The sequence below is a fragment of the Phocoena sinus genome, chromosome 16 (assembly GCF_008692025.1).
Source record: "Phocoena sinus isolate mPhoSin1 chromosome 16, mPhoSin1.pri, whole genome shotgun sequence".
NCBI lineage: Eukaryota > Metazoa > Chordata > Mammalia > Artiodactyla > Phocoenidae > Phocoena > Phocoena sinus.
Genome location: NC_045778.1, coordinates 2,421,541 through 2,434,675, shown reverse-complemented (window position 1 = coordinate 2,434,675; position 13,135 = coordinate 2,421,541). Strand labels below are relative to the sequence as shown.

General features: G+C 54.6%; 1 protein-coding gene across 3 annotated transcripts in view; it reads right to left on the bottom strand.

Annotated features, from left to right (window-relative positions):
• The window catches only part of GALNT2 (polypeptide N-acetylgalactosaminyltransferase 2), a 174,482-nt gene that overhangs the window by 107,174 nt on the left and 54,173 nt on the right, over positions 1 to 13,135 (bottom strand). The window contains exon 1 of one of the 3 annotated variants that reach the window (XM_032607355.1): positions 1,959 to 1,964. The exons of the other annotated variants lie outside the window; for them this stretch is intronic. The gene's annotated coding sequence lies outside the window, so the exon portion shown is untranslated. Of the gene's footprint in view, positions 1 to 1,958; positions 1,965 to 13,135 lie in introns of those variants that run through there. 3 annotated transcript variants of the gene reach the window in all.

The following is a 13,135-nucleotide window of genomic DNA, read 5'->3' as shown; positions in this document are numbered from 1 at the left end:
CAGAGGAAAGGGTTTTGGGGGTGTTCGTTGTAATTGCTGTATTTATTATCCAGTGGCGACATCCAGGAAGGAGCACAAACAATTCCTCCCAACTGAGGATGGTGTAAAATCTCTGAACATCACGTGGGATCGGCCCTACTGTTTCCCCGCCCCCCGCTCTGTGATGCCCCTACCCAGCCCCAGTCCCAGACCCCATGCCACACCACCCGTCTGGCCCGACGACTCGGCCTCCTATTTCTCTAGCTCTGGCCCCTCCCTCCCGATTCTCACAGCCACACGGAAGGCCCATCTGCTCTCTTACCTGGACTCTGCGAGACCCTCCCAATGGCTCACCTGGCCCCAGGCCGGCTTCCCTGATGCCCTCCCTCCAGTGCTGCCAGGGGGAAGACTGCAGAGCGCCATCCACACCCAAGGCAAGGTCTATGTTTCTAATGTGACCTTTCCACGTCCAGACGGAATCACTGCCACCGGGACGACACCTGATGCTCTGTGGGGCTTCCACCCACTCCCCGCCCCCCAGCACCATGCAGCAAAGTCCCGCTAGCTGTGGATCAGAATCCCCCAGCACCATGCAGCAAAGTCCCGCTAGCTGTGGATCAGAATCCACTGGCCAATGCCCCAGCCCTAACCCTGCGATGCAGGGTCTGAGCTGGGTCTGAGGACCCCCAGGGGATTCTGACGGGCTGAAGACCAGCAGCTTGGCTGCATCTTCGCACCCAGCACCAGAGCGTTCTAAGCACAGAATACAACAGCAGGTGGAGACTGGCTTCGAACACCAGACACACGGGGAACCACGGGGTGCAGAAGACAAGACCAGATTTCCAGGACAAAGCACCTTGGCAGGCCTGGGCTAGACCCAGACTCCAAGCTTTGGGTGCCCAGGGGGAGGTTCAAATGCACATTTCTGGGCCCACTCCCAGGGACTGTGACCCCAGGGCCCGGACCGGAATCCGCCTGTTCTCAGGCAACACGGCTGAGGGGCGGGGCACACTCTGAGAAACGGTGGTCCCAGGACAATCCCGGTACCAAGGGGAAGAAGGAGGATGAGTGAGAGTCTGGCCACCACACGACAGCCGCCCTGGCTCTGGGGTGCCGCCAGGGCTGCTGCTGGGGCCTCGGCCCCTCCTCTCCTTGGTCCCATAGGTTACTGAGCGAGACAGGCCCGACGTCACTCCCAAAGATCTCTCCCAAAGGCCCGAGGGCAGGTGTCTGAAGGCTGCAGAAGATTAACTCAGAGTCCCATCAACCCCACAACAAGTCTGGAAGCCACCATTTCAGAAATGCTCACCGTACCCCCTGCACCAGCCCAGCCACATCCTCTCGTAAGTTTCCTGTACCTCATAAACAGAGCTTCTGGTCTCTCACTGATCCTCCCGTACTTCTGGCCCCATAAGAGAATTCAGACACACGTTAATGGTGCAGTAAGCATCACAAGAAGAAAAACAATGCCTGGGACTTGCTTGCAAGTACAGTGGCCGAAGGGGAAAGAAAAGCGTATACAGGAAAAGACAAACCAAGCACGGCAAAATCCTGATGGCTGCCGAAGGGGGGTGGTGGCTACACAGGAGTTCACAGCATCAACTTCTCTGGATTTTCCATAATAAAAATATTTTAAAGAAAAAATGCTAGGAGTCTATAAAAATATTTTAAAGAAAAAATGCTAGGAATCTGTAGCCATAATTATAATGCCAGGCAGGGGATGGAGGCCACTGGATCTGTGGTCATTTGGTTACAGACAAGTGGCCCCCATCGTCCTGGCCTCCAGCCACGGTCCTCGTGTAATTAACAACCCACGGCCTCCACGCTCAGAAGCACCTGGTCGGACACTGAACCCGGGGAACGACAAGGTCATCTCTGAAATGTGGCCCCAAAGCAGCACAGTAACGTCTACCCACCCCCCCAGTGCTGTATGTACATAGCGATCCAGGTCAAAATGCCGGCCAGGTCTTCCCTCACACGCCTCCGCCCGCCGGCGTCAGCCTGCAAAGAGTTCACGGGTGGTGCTTTTGTAAATCAAGTACATTTCAGCAGCTTTTGGAGCATTCAGATTTCTGACCGTTTTAAAAAGCCCCACCTCGGTTGGAAAGGGTGCTGTTTCTAATATGATTAAGATTGAAAGGTTAGCAATTAAAGCCCCTAAAAATAAAACTCTTGGAATCTGACAAATGCCCAAATGACCGGAGGGACATCACCAGGGAGAAACAAAACGAGCTGTTTACTGCCGAGCTCGGCGCCAGTCAAATGCGCCCGAAGAAACATCCGTGAACAGCTGGCGCAGCTGGAAAGTCTGGGCGTCTCACGGACGTCCCCTATGTGGTGTCACACATAAAGGCAGGCGTGACACCCTCTGAATGACGAGAGCGCGGTAGAGGCCTGGGGGAACCAGCGCTGCAGTCACGCGAGCGGCAGGGAGGCCGGAGCAAACAGCAGGGCCCGGCTGAGGGCTGCCTTCCTTCGCGGGCCCCTCTGCATCTGTCACACCCTTTACAGAGCAACAGTGGCACTGGCACTCACAGGACGCCAGCTGGCCCCGAGTGCTGCCTTTGGGGCAGGAGGGTCACCCGAAGGGCGGGAGCTACCCACACCCACACATCCGGAACCGGCTCTGTGCATTTCACCCCCGGGCAGGGCGCCCCTCGAATCCCTCACCAGGAGGTAACTATGCATCACAGAGCCCGCCTGGTTTGTGCTTTCAGGGGTGGAAACCAAAAGCAGGAAAGTGGGGACCCTGCCCCGGTCACCAGGCTCCCGGGCAATGAGGCAGAGTGGCCTGGCCCCCCCGATTCCCAGCGTCCACCGCTCAGAGACCCCTGGGGGTCCTGCCTCCAGGCCGGGCTCCTGGATACCGGGGCCACGCCGAACGTCCCCTGTCCCTGCAGCCACGGGCACACAGGCAGCCCTGCAGCCCACTCCTGCCACGTGGTGTTGGCTGGGCAGCCCCCGCCAGGGTGCAGCATCTCCTCCAGTGTGTACCCAAGCCGACCCCCGCCGTGCACATTAAAAGGATAATTGATAAGCGAGTATTCAGGAAAAGCAGCACACGCAGGCCCCCAGGTAAGGCAGGGGGAAGAGAAGTCGCAAGTCGCTGTCCTGTAAGTACCCAGGGAGCACTCGGCAAATGAGCGAATGTATTTTATTACGGAGGTAAACAGACAGGCAACGCTCTGCTTATAAAGTTAAATTCCAGACTTGCGGGCGCAGCAGAAGCAGGCCTACCTTCACCCACAGCAGAGTCCCTGCTTACGTGGTGCTCCCCCGTGCACGGCAGGTGCTTCAGCTAAACCAGCTGAGCTGGGCCTCATCGGCCCCGTGGGCAGGGACTGCTTTAGTCCCATTCACACAGGAGGAACAGAGGCACAGGGAGGTTAAGCCACCTCCCCAAGGGTACAATGTAAACCAGCCTCTGGCTCCAGACCCCAGCCTCGACCCCTGACCACGCGGCTCCCCACCACCCCCAGGACTGCTGGAGTGGGTAAGTGCTGCTTGAAGAAACACCCGGAGTTTCTGCAGGTGTGGAAAGGAGACTGGCCGGGAGCGCACCATCCCACCCCCCCAAAGCCTGGCAGATGGGGCTCCCCGGCCACAGGCCCTGCCTGTCTGCAGTCTCCCCCTCACAAAGGCCTCTGTCTCCTCCAGCTCTGGCCTCAGCTGGGCTTCCTGGTCCTGAAACACAGCCCTGTCTCTTGCTAAGCAGTGCGTGGCTTTTCTGGATGGACTGACGGACACCAAGACCAAGTACGATGATTCTCCAAGTTCCAAACAACCAACTCACGGAAAAGTGAAAACCCTTTACGGACCCTTTGAAATCACTTGCCTCCACCTACCAGCAGGACACGGCCCTGGGGTGACAGCAGCGCTGTCACGGGCCCTCAGCGGGCAGCCACAAGGGAGGGCACGTGGGGTGCAGCCAGGGTCTCTCCTCGGCGTCCCTGTCCACAAGCTGAAACTCAACACAAACTGCTCGGCAAGGCTTTGGAGTGTTTACCAGGCTCTGAGCCCTTTACATGTGTTAACTCATTTCTTTCAACAACCCAAGGTCAAAAAGCAAAGTAAGCCTACCCAAACCCCCCAGAAAACAGCAAGTGTTGGCGAAGATGTGGAGAGACTGGAACACCTGTGCACTGCTGGTGGGAATGTAACACAGTGCAGCCGCTGTGGAAAACAGTATGGAGGTTCCTCAGAAAGTTAAAAGTAGAACTGCCGTACGATCCAGCAATTCCGCTCCTGAGTATATACCCAAAGGAAGTGAAAGCAGAGACTCGTGTGCTCAAGTTCACAGCAGCATTATTCACAATACCCTAAAGGCAGAAACAACACAAGCGTCCTCTGATTGGAGGAATGAACAAACAAAATGTGATATATCCATACAATGGAATGTTATTCAGCTTTAAAAAGACAGGAAATTCTGACACCTGCTACGACACGGACGAATCTCGAGGACACTATGCTCCGTGAAACAACCCAGTCACAGAAGGACCAATACCATATGATTCCATTAATGTGAGGTACCAAAGTGGTCAAATTCACAGAGACAGAAAGTAGAAGAGTGGCTGCCAGGACTGGGGGGAGCGCGAAATGAGGAGATAATGTTCAATGGGGACAGAGTTATAATTCGGGAAGATGAAAACGTTCTGGAGGTGGGGGACTTGCCTGGCGGTCCAGTGGTTAAGACTTCGCCTTCCAATGCGGGGGGTGCAGGTTTGACCCAGAGCTGGAGGCTATCCTGAATGATGGGTAAGGTCCCTCCTTTCAGCTGTAAGGTTAAGACTCCACGGCACACTGTTTCCAAAACATATCAGCTCCTACTCTTCTCCTGTACCGGGACCTAATTCACCCACCCACCCCACCCCCTAAAAACCAGAATGTCGTTAAGAAACTTTATGTACATAGCTACGCACTCTTGCTTAGTTTGTAGTTTGCTCCAAAACGTACACGTTTGCAAGGAATGCTGAAATTCTTCCATGATGACACAAAACCAGAGAAATAAGGATACAGCTCTTTCAGACCCCAGGAAAGCAGAAGTCTTAATTTTTCTTCCCTTCAACACCACCATTTGGTAATCAGACAGGAGATCCTCTGAATAAATTTAAATACTGTATGAGTGGGTATATAAAGGCACATACCTCTGAGAGCCACCTTACTGTACGTTTCACTAAATGACTTAGACAATTCATTTACCACTGAGGCGCACACAGCCTCTCCCCAGGAACAGAGGAAGGCGGGGCTGAGGGGAGGTTCCTAAACAAGATGGTATCTAAACACCATGCAAAGAATTAGGGTAGGAGGGGGAAGGATGAAACCATAATACATTTGCAAAAAAGCCTCCAACGGTGGGAGGGAGCCAGCCCAGGAAATGCAGCCTGAAGAAACGACAAGTTTCCCCAGCACCGCTGCATCACTCAGTCACAATTCTGAATTTCTATAGCAACAGGCAGTGGGCTTCAAAGGGACGTCACAAGTCACTGTGTTTCCACCCCCATGGGCACCCAGAGGCCGAGGCGCGTCTACTCGGGCACTGCCGGACACAGACCGTGGTGGAAAGGTCAGGAACTCGGCCCAGGTGGCAGAGCCAGGAAGCGGCAGGGGCAGAAACCAAACACAAGTTCTCAGCCAAACCTCCCTGGCAGGGACTGTGGACTAGTACATGAATCCCCTCCGTGCGCACAATACTGTACACCATCCTCCCCTCAAGGCGGGGGGAGCGGGATACACAACCCAGAGCAGGCGTCTCTGTGCAGCCCATACAGCTGGGGGTGGCGACGGGGGCAGCAGACACAGATGGATGCACCCCTCATCATCAGAAAGACACACAGACAGGAAGACGCGCTCAGGCTTCAATGCCAAATCACGATTCTTCAGATGCAGCAACGAGACCTCAGTGCCCTCACCTAAATTTCCTTGTTTAAATATACAGAGACGGGGATGAATTACCCATCTCACACAGTGAGGAAAGGGGTCAGGGAAGTGAGGTGACTGCGATGGTCCATGGTACAGAGCAGCTAAAAAAGCCCGAGGCTCCTGCTTGGTCCCAACAGGCGACAGTCCCTTGGAGAGCGGATACCGGCGGTCATCGCCGACAGCTGATGGCACCATGGAGGGGGGCTGCAACCAGAGGACTTGGGAAAGGTGTCAGCAGTGACAGGCATGGGCTTTCCATCAAGCCGCCACTGAGCAAAGTCCAAGGAGAAAAAGGTAAAAGAGATGAGCGAAGGACTGGAATGAGGCAATTCGTTTGGTAAAACAAATCACAACTAAAATAACGGGAAAACGATGATGATGTTGAAAGACTTGAAGGAAATCTTCATTTCCATAAAGTCAATAGACGTCAGAGGAGAAAGTGTTTCCATTTTCATTCATGAAAGAAAATAAAAGCTGAACCCTATACAACATCAACACTGAGGCAATCTTATTTTATCACTAGTTCCTCCCTCCTTTCAGTGTTTAGTTAACTGGGTTGCAATCCAAGCTGGACACCTCCAGAAAGGCCGGAAGATACCCTCGGCTGTGTCAGGACACCGGGGTCTGCAGCAGTGGGTTCCTGACACTCCGGCCAGGGAGGGCGCCAGAGCCAGGAGAATTTAACTAGAGAGCAATGGCCTTTCTGCAAACAATTAATTCACATCCACCCCTCAGCCTAGGGAGAGACAGTGATTCTTTCCCTGGTTGCTGGAACAGCTGCTGCGGGCTGCCCAGCTGAGGGCAGGTAGCCCCTGGGGCGGTAGCAGGTGAGGAGAGGCAAGACCCTCTCCCTGGCCCGGCCCCGGCACCTGGCCAAGTGCACCTTCCGGGTAACAGCGCAGGGTGACATCCGCCTGAGCACAGTGTGACTCAGAATTGGACGCGGCTCCCAGAGAAATCCTCCTGTTGCATCGGCCACTCCTGCACAGCAGGGATCCCAGCTACCCCGACTCATCTGCACAAGCATCCCGCCTCCTCCCTGCTCGCACCCCTGGCCAGGAGCTCTGCCCCAGGAGAGGGGTGTGAAGCAGAAGCCCGTGGGGCAGGATCAGTCCTCTGCCTGGAGGACAGTCTTAACGCAGGAATGAGCCAGACGCGGGGGAAGGCGGGGAAGAGACAGCTGAGCGGTAGGAAAGGCTCTGGGTCTCAGGGTGATTTCCACAGGCTCTTGCAAGATGACACTGGGCCAGATGCTGACAGCTTGGCTTCCTGTAAAGGGCACGACCAGGAACGTCCTCCCACTGGTCCGCTCCAAGTCCTGGGAGGCTCCAAACCAGCGGTGCTCTGAAGAGTCTAAGGCCGGCGTCAGCAGACTCGGCCCGTCATCTCCACGGGGCTCTGGTGCCCAGGTCTCCAGGGCGAGCAGGACCCCCGAGTCCGTGATGTGACGCCCCCCTCTTCGGGGTGGACGTACCCTCCCAGGGAGGGGAGGCCGTGGCCTGGGCCAGGTGGCGGTCGGGAGGCCACACCGCCTCCTAGAAACCACAGCGGGCAGGGAACCCGGGACAAACGGGCCTTAGGGACGCAGCGTGCCTGAAATGCTTGGTTAAATGTAACGCATACAACCCGACACCTAATCAACAAGGTACAGATCCCACATCCCTCGGAGCTCGATGGCAGGGTCATCTGCAGACGGGGGGCGGCCAAACATGCCTGGACAGTAAGACTGGAGCGAACGGATCAGGTGTGTTCTGATCTGGTGTGAAAAATAAGTACGGGCTCAACAGCAGTTACGAGAGCGGGATTTACATCCCCTGCTCTCCGCTGTGTCGCCCCCAACTCCCAAGACAGGCGAGAAGGAAAGTGACGCTTATGCAGTGTCTCCCGAATGCCCAGGGTTTTACACACTTCAGCTCACTCCGTTCTCCTGACAAGGTTCCTGAGTAAATCTTTTTATCCTCATTTTACAGAAGGGAAAACTGAGGGTCAGAGAGATGCCACTTGTCTCAGATCCCTCAAGCAACAAATGACAGAGACAGATTTCACACCTTCTCAGCCAAGCCCAGCAGGCTCAAAAGGCCCCTCCGTCCCCCACCCCCACCCCCACCCTGCAGGGGGCAGGATGAAGGGCAAGTCACCGTCACCGGGTCATTAAGAGATGTCACCTTCCCGACACCTCCCTCCACGGGGAAGGCAGGTACGATGGCGGCATCTGTGGCCTGACAATTCAAAGGAAGAAAGGGGGAAAGCACCTGGGCTAAGTTCAGAGTTTCTCCATCAGCACAGTGGAAGTGAGGTGAAGAAATATGGAAAATACTTTCTCCTCCCAAACAAGCATCACCAAGTAGAATCACAAGGAGAAAGGTCAAACCTCAGGAATCGGTGCAAAATGAAGATCCTGTAAGTATGGGTTTATCGGTGACTGTCCGCCTCTGCAATTCTTACACGAGCATCCAGACCCACGCCTGCGGCCAGGACAGGATCTCCACCATCGCTCCCTCCTCAGGAGAGTCAGGGCCACACACCAAGTGTCACCTGCTCCTGGATGCAGGACTGTTCCCATCTCAACAGCTCTGAAATGAAGACGAGTGTCTGAACACTGCCGGTGGGACACTGTGTCATGGTCTACTTCTTAGAGATAATAAAATGAGGGTGAACCTTACAATCTCTCACACCTAAGACTGGACTTATGTGTTATAATATATAGCTTTGAAATTATATAACGTTTCATTCCTTAACATTTAGATGAGGCAAAACCCTCTCAAATACTCTGTCTCACTGGAGCTTAACGAGAAGTAAGTCAAATAGGTGTTTTAATTCCCACTGTTCTTAAATAAAAGTGGAGAAACAGAGGCAGACTGCTCGGGGATATTTTTAAACGAGTAGCAGCACCAAGACTGGACTGAAATTGTCTGAGCTGGGCCCGCGGGGAGGAGCCTGGAAGTTCAGCGTAGATGCCGCAGGTAAAATGCAGGTGGACTGGCGGCTGCCTCACCCCCTCACCCCCGTGCCACGTGCCGTCTGAAGATCAAAGCCAAGAGACGTCTTGCGCGCTGACCCGGGGGGCGGGAAGGGGGTGTGCAGAGCCGGTCTCAAAAGAGGCTGAGTCAAGGAAACCATCTTCCCACCGAGCCTGGGATGCCCTCCACCTGGCCCCAGCCCGGAAGGATGCGAGGATTGGGGAGGGAAGGTTGGAAATGGGCCGTGAAACAGAATGAATGGCTGTCACGTGTGGACAACAGGGTAGCTACTGGGAGTCTGGTGGACTTAAGAGCTCCCCTTCCCACAATATCCAACAAATGCAGGTGGATGAAGAGTTAAATATGGAAAGCAAGCAAAGAAACCAAACACCAGAACACTGTGTAAGTAAATACTAGATACCTGATTTCTAGACGAGAAAGGCATTTCTGAGCTTGAAGGCAATGGGAGAAACCACGAACGAAAAGAATGAGAATTTAACTACACAAAGTTAGGCCTCCTGTTTTAAAAAAAAGAGAAAAAGAAAAAGAAAAAGAAAGTCAGGGGAAATATTAGCCCTTAGAAATAGACAAAGGGATCTAATCTGTAATATTTATTCAACAGCGAATACAAAATAATGAGAGAAAACAGGCTATGAGATCAGTTAATACGTGTGGGAAGCTGTTCCATTCAACAGGACTGAAGAATTGAAAATGGCCATGTCAACTACCATGCACACAATGAACAAAGATTTTATTTGCAAATGTTGACATTTATTGTGGCAAAGGTACAAAAGAGTCTTCTGGTCCAAGGATAAACTGGTGCAACCTTTCTGAAAAGGAGGTGACAACATCTACCTCGGAAGAGTTCAAACTCTCTGACCCCGTAACTCTACTCTTAGGAATTTATTCTAAGAGAACAGTGAAAAATGCAGCCAAGGTTTGTGTAAAAAGGTGCTCATTGTAAGTTAAATGCCCGACAGAGAACTAGCTAGGTAGATTGGGAGATATCCTCACATTGTTATAGCTTTTCAGATCACGAAAATTTACTTAGGATGTACTGTTAAAATTTTCAAGGCAGGAAAAAAACTGTACATGTTATTATCTCAAGGATATTAAGAAACAAAGAGAATAAAGCTTAGAAGGAGCCGTGGCAGTGCTGCTTTTGAGGTATGGATCACGTGTTACTTCCTGCTGCGTCCTACGATGCTCTTCCCTATTTTTATAATTAAATGCATCAGTTCTATAATGGGGGAGCGGGTAAGGGACAAATATCCTTCTCTTCTCATCCAAGGCAAAGGGAGGCTGTCACAACAGACACTAGGATATTTGTAGTGGTATTCAGAAAGAGAAACATCTAACACAGTCGTTCTTTATTTTGCAACAAACCGCTCAAAACATTTTTAATCACCGCTTCACAATTCTTTCAACCACCGGCTCTACCTGCTTCAAGAAATGCACAGACGTCCCTTTTCTTAAATTAAGTATCACCATCCTCTCCTTCTTTTCCCCAAGTTAGCGCCAAGACACTCTGCAAGTCACCAGGCTCACAAAGTCCCTTCCTTAAGGCTCCTTTTTGCACATTTATCAGCAAGACTCAGCCTTGCAGCAAAACTGGCGATGGGGGCAGGGCAAGCTGGCAGACAACCCTCCTGTCCCACAGCCATGCTGGGAGCCAGCTGGAGGGGCCTTCCCCGGGTTCCAGGAGCTCCGATGCCCACCAGGCAGCCTGCCCCACTGTGCGGACGCCAGCATCAGCCGGACAGACGGCCACCTAGCCCTCCCGGGAGGGGAGTCGGGACGTTCTTTCCCTAGAAGCCCCCGGGTTCTTGGGTTGGAGGTCCTGGCACCCCCCCATCTCTGTCCCCTTTGGGGCTATGAAACCAGATCAGAAGAGGGCTGGACCCGCACCTGGCCCGGCCAAGCCCCCGCTATCTCTCCGAGACTCACCCTCCAGCTGTCTGCTCCCCTAAGAAACAGAGAGCAGTCAGCTGGGGGTGGGGCATGGGGCCAGCCCCTCTGCTGCTTCTGCCCCCATCCCCCCAGCTTCCATCCTGACCCGGTTTGCTGCTCCGCTGGTGGCCCACAAACTCATCAAAGTGGGTCAGCCGTCCTCAGTCAAGCTCGACTAAACACACAGAGCTCAGACCTCCAAATCCGGCTAAGCGGAAATTCCAGACCGCCCGTCTGCAGAGGACCCTCGCGGCAAGTGGGCAGGAGCGCCCCACGCGGGAGGAGCGAGGCCCGTCGTGCTCCAGACACAGTGCCACGCGAGCCGGCTGCCTCCCCCGTGGACCCCGAACCTCCTGGCCTGTGTCCCCTGGGTGCTCCTTGAGGCACCCCACCCAATCGTGGGCTCCACACAAGGCACCCAGACCCCTTCCAGCCGCGCTCCCAGCACAGCGCGTCCTTCTCCCGAGCCCACGCACAGCGGCAGCCAGAAATGGGCATTTAGTGAGGCTTCTCTGAGGCCACGTTATTTCCTTAACACGGAAGGCAGTCGTGGCCTGTGCTCTGCGTGGATGGTCAACTCACATACAAAGGACTCTGGCCCCAGCTCAGAAGCCGCCAGGAGCACGCAGGCGGTAGGCAGTGGAGGGGCTGTTGAAAGAACTTCTCAAACCCTAAAGTGTGAAGGAATCAGAGACGTTCAGCTTACAGAGGGAAGATGTGGGTGTCCGGAGAAGGTGGTGCTTTCCAGATATTAGGAGATTTTCATGCGCATTTCCATGGGCACTAGGAGCGGAAAGCTCCACGGTGGTAGAGGTCGGCCAGCCAGAAGCTTCGGAGACAGAGAGGACTGTCCACTGAGCCCTGCACTTTACAGCTCAGAAGACTGAGGTCACACACACCTTTCCCCACAGACTGGACGACACAGGACTGTGGTCCTGCCTGCTCAGAACGTTCCAGCAGGAGGGTCCTCGGGGGGCCGAGGGGGAAACGGCTGCACTGCGCCCAGCTGTGGGATCTTGCAGACCTAATGCTCTGATGCTGAAAGAGCAACAGGGGGAGGAACCAGACACGCAGCCACTCCTGAAGGACGCTCGGCCGCACTGTCTCCTCTCGAAAGATTTAGGTGTGTGGATTTTGTCCCCAGATAGCATATAGGCTATAGGACAGGAAAGAAAACAAGTACTAAGAAATAGAAAAATTCACAGCATATCTGCAGTCAGAATTTGGCTTTAAACCCTGGCAACAGACTCTATTTTGAGCACGAGACAAGTTTGCTAATTCCCGATGAGCCAGATTAGAAACAGACTACAAATGAACAGCAAACTCATCACACAACTACGAGCGCTCAAAATACACCCGGCACTTGACCCGTGTTCCGGGGCCCAGGAGAAAAGGTGCAGAAGTGATGCTGGTCCCCCAGAAAGTCTCCCCCGACCCCGCTGACCCTACGGGCCCAGGACGCCTGGGCTGAGCGGCCCTGAAAGGCACGGGGGAACAGGAGAGCACAGGTGCTCTGCCCTGTGGTTTGGGGCACCAGCCCAGATTTGGGAAGACGGGGGTTCGAGAAGGCTGTCCTGAGCGGGGCCCCTTCAGGAGACAAGGGGAGCACGCCAGCAGAGGGAAGAGGGGGTTCCAGAGAAGGGGAGACTGGAACTTGAGCACGGAAGGGTCTGGGAGAAAGAGGCTTCCTAGCCGAAGCTCAGGTACTTGGACCACTCAGGGAGACACACCCGGGAAAGAGCAAAGTCCCACGCGGATGTCCTGGCAAACTCCCTTCTCCGCTCGCTCCGAGATAGTTTCCACTTTTCTCTCCTCCCCTCCCACAAGAAGTGGCGGCTCTCTGGAGACAAACTGGAACCCAGTGGTTCCAACCCCAGGGCATGAGAACCAACTGGGGGTTTTTACTGCACAGTCAGGAACACAGACGCCTGGGCTCCACGGCCCCAGCGGGGGGACACTCTGGGCAGCACGGCGTCGACCCCCGGCGCCCGGGCCAGCACCGAGTGCCCCCAACCCTGTCATCGCTGGGACCACTGAGGTCCTACAAGAGGCCCCGCTCGGGTACCCCGGCACTTAGGAGTCTGGGACCGTGATGAGTGGGGATGACAGTCCTGCGCCCACGGCCTAGAGGACGTGGACACGACCCCCGCGAAGATGAGACACGCCAGAAAAGGGACAGAAAAACCGCCTCTGAGGCCAACGGTGGGTCTTACTTGTTCTCGCTCCCCCAGCGCAGCCCGCAGAGGCCGTCCGGGGCCCAGGGACCCCGCAGGAGCACTGAGGTCACAGCACCGCTTTCGGGGCAGGAGCACGAGGACACCCTGTCT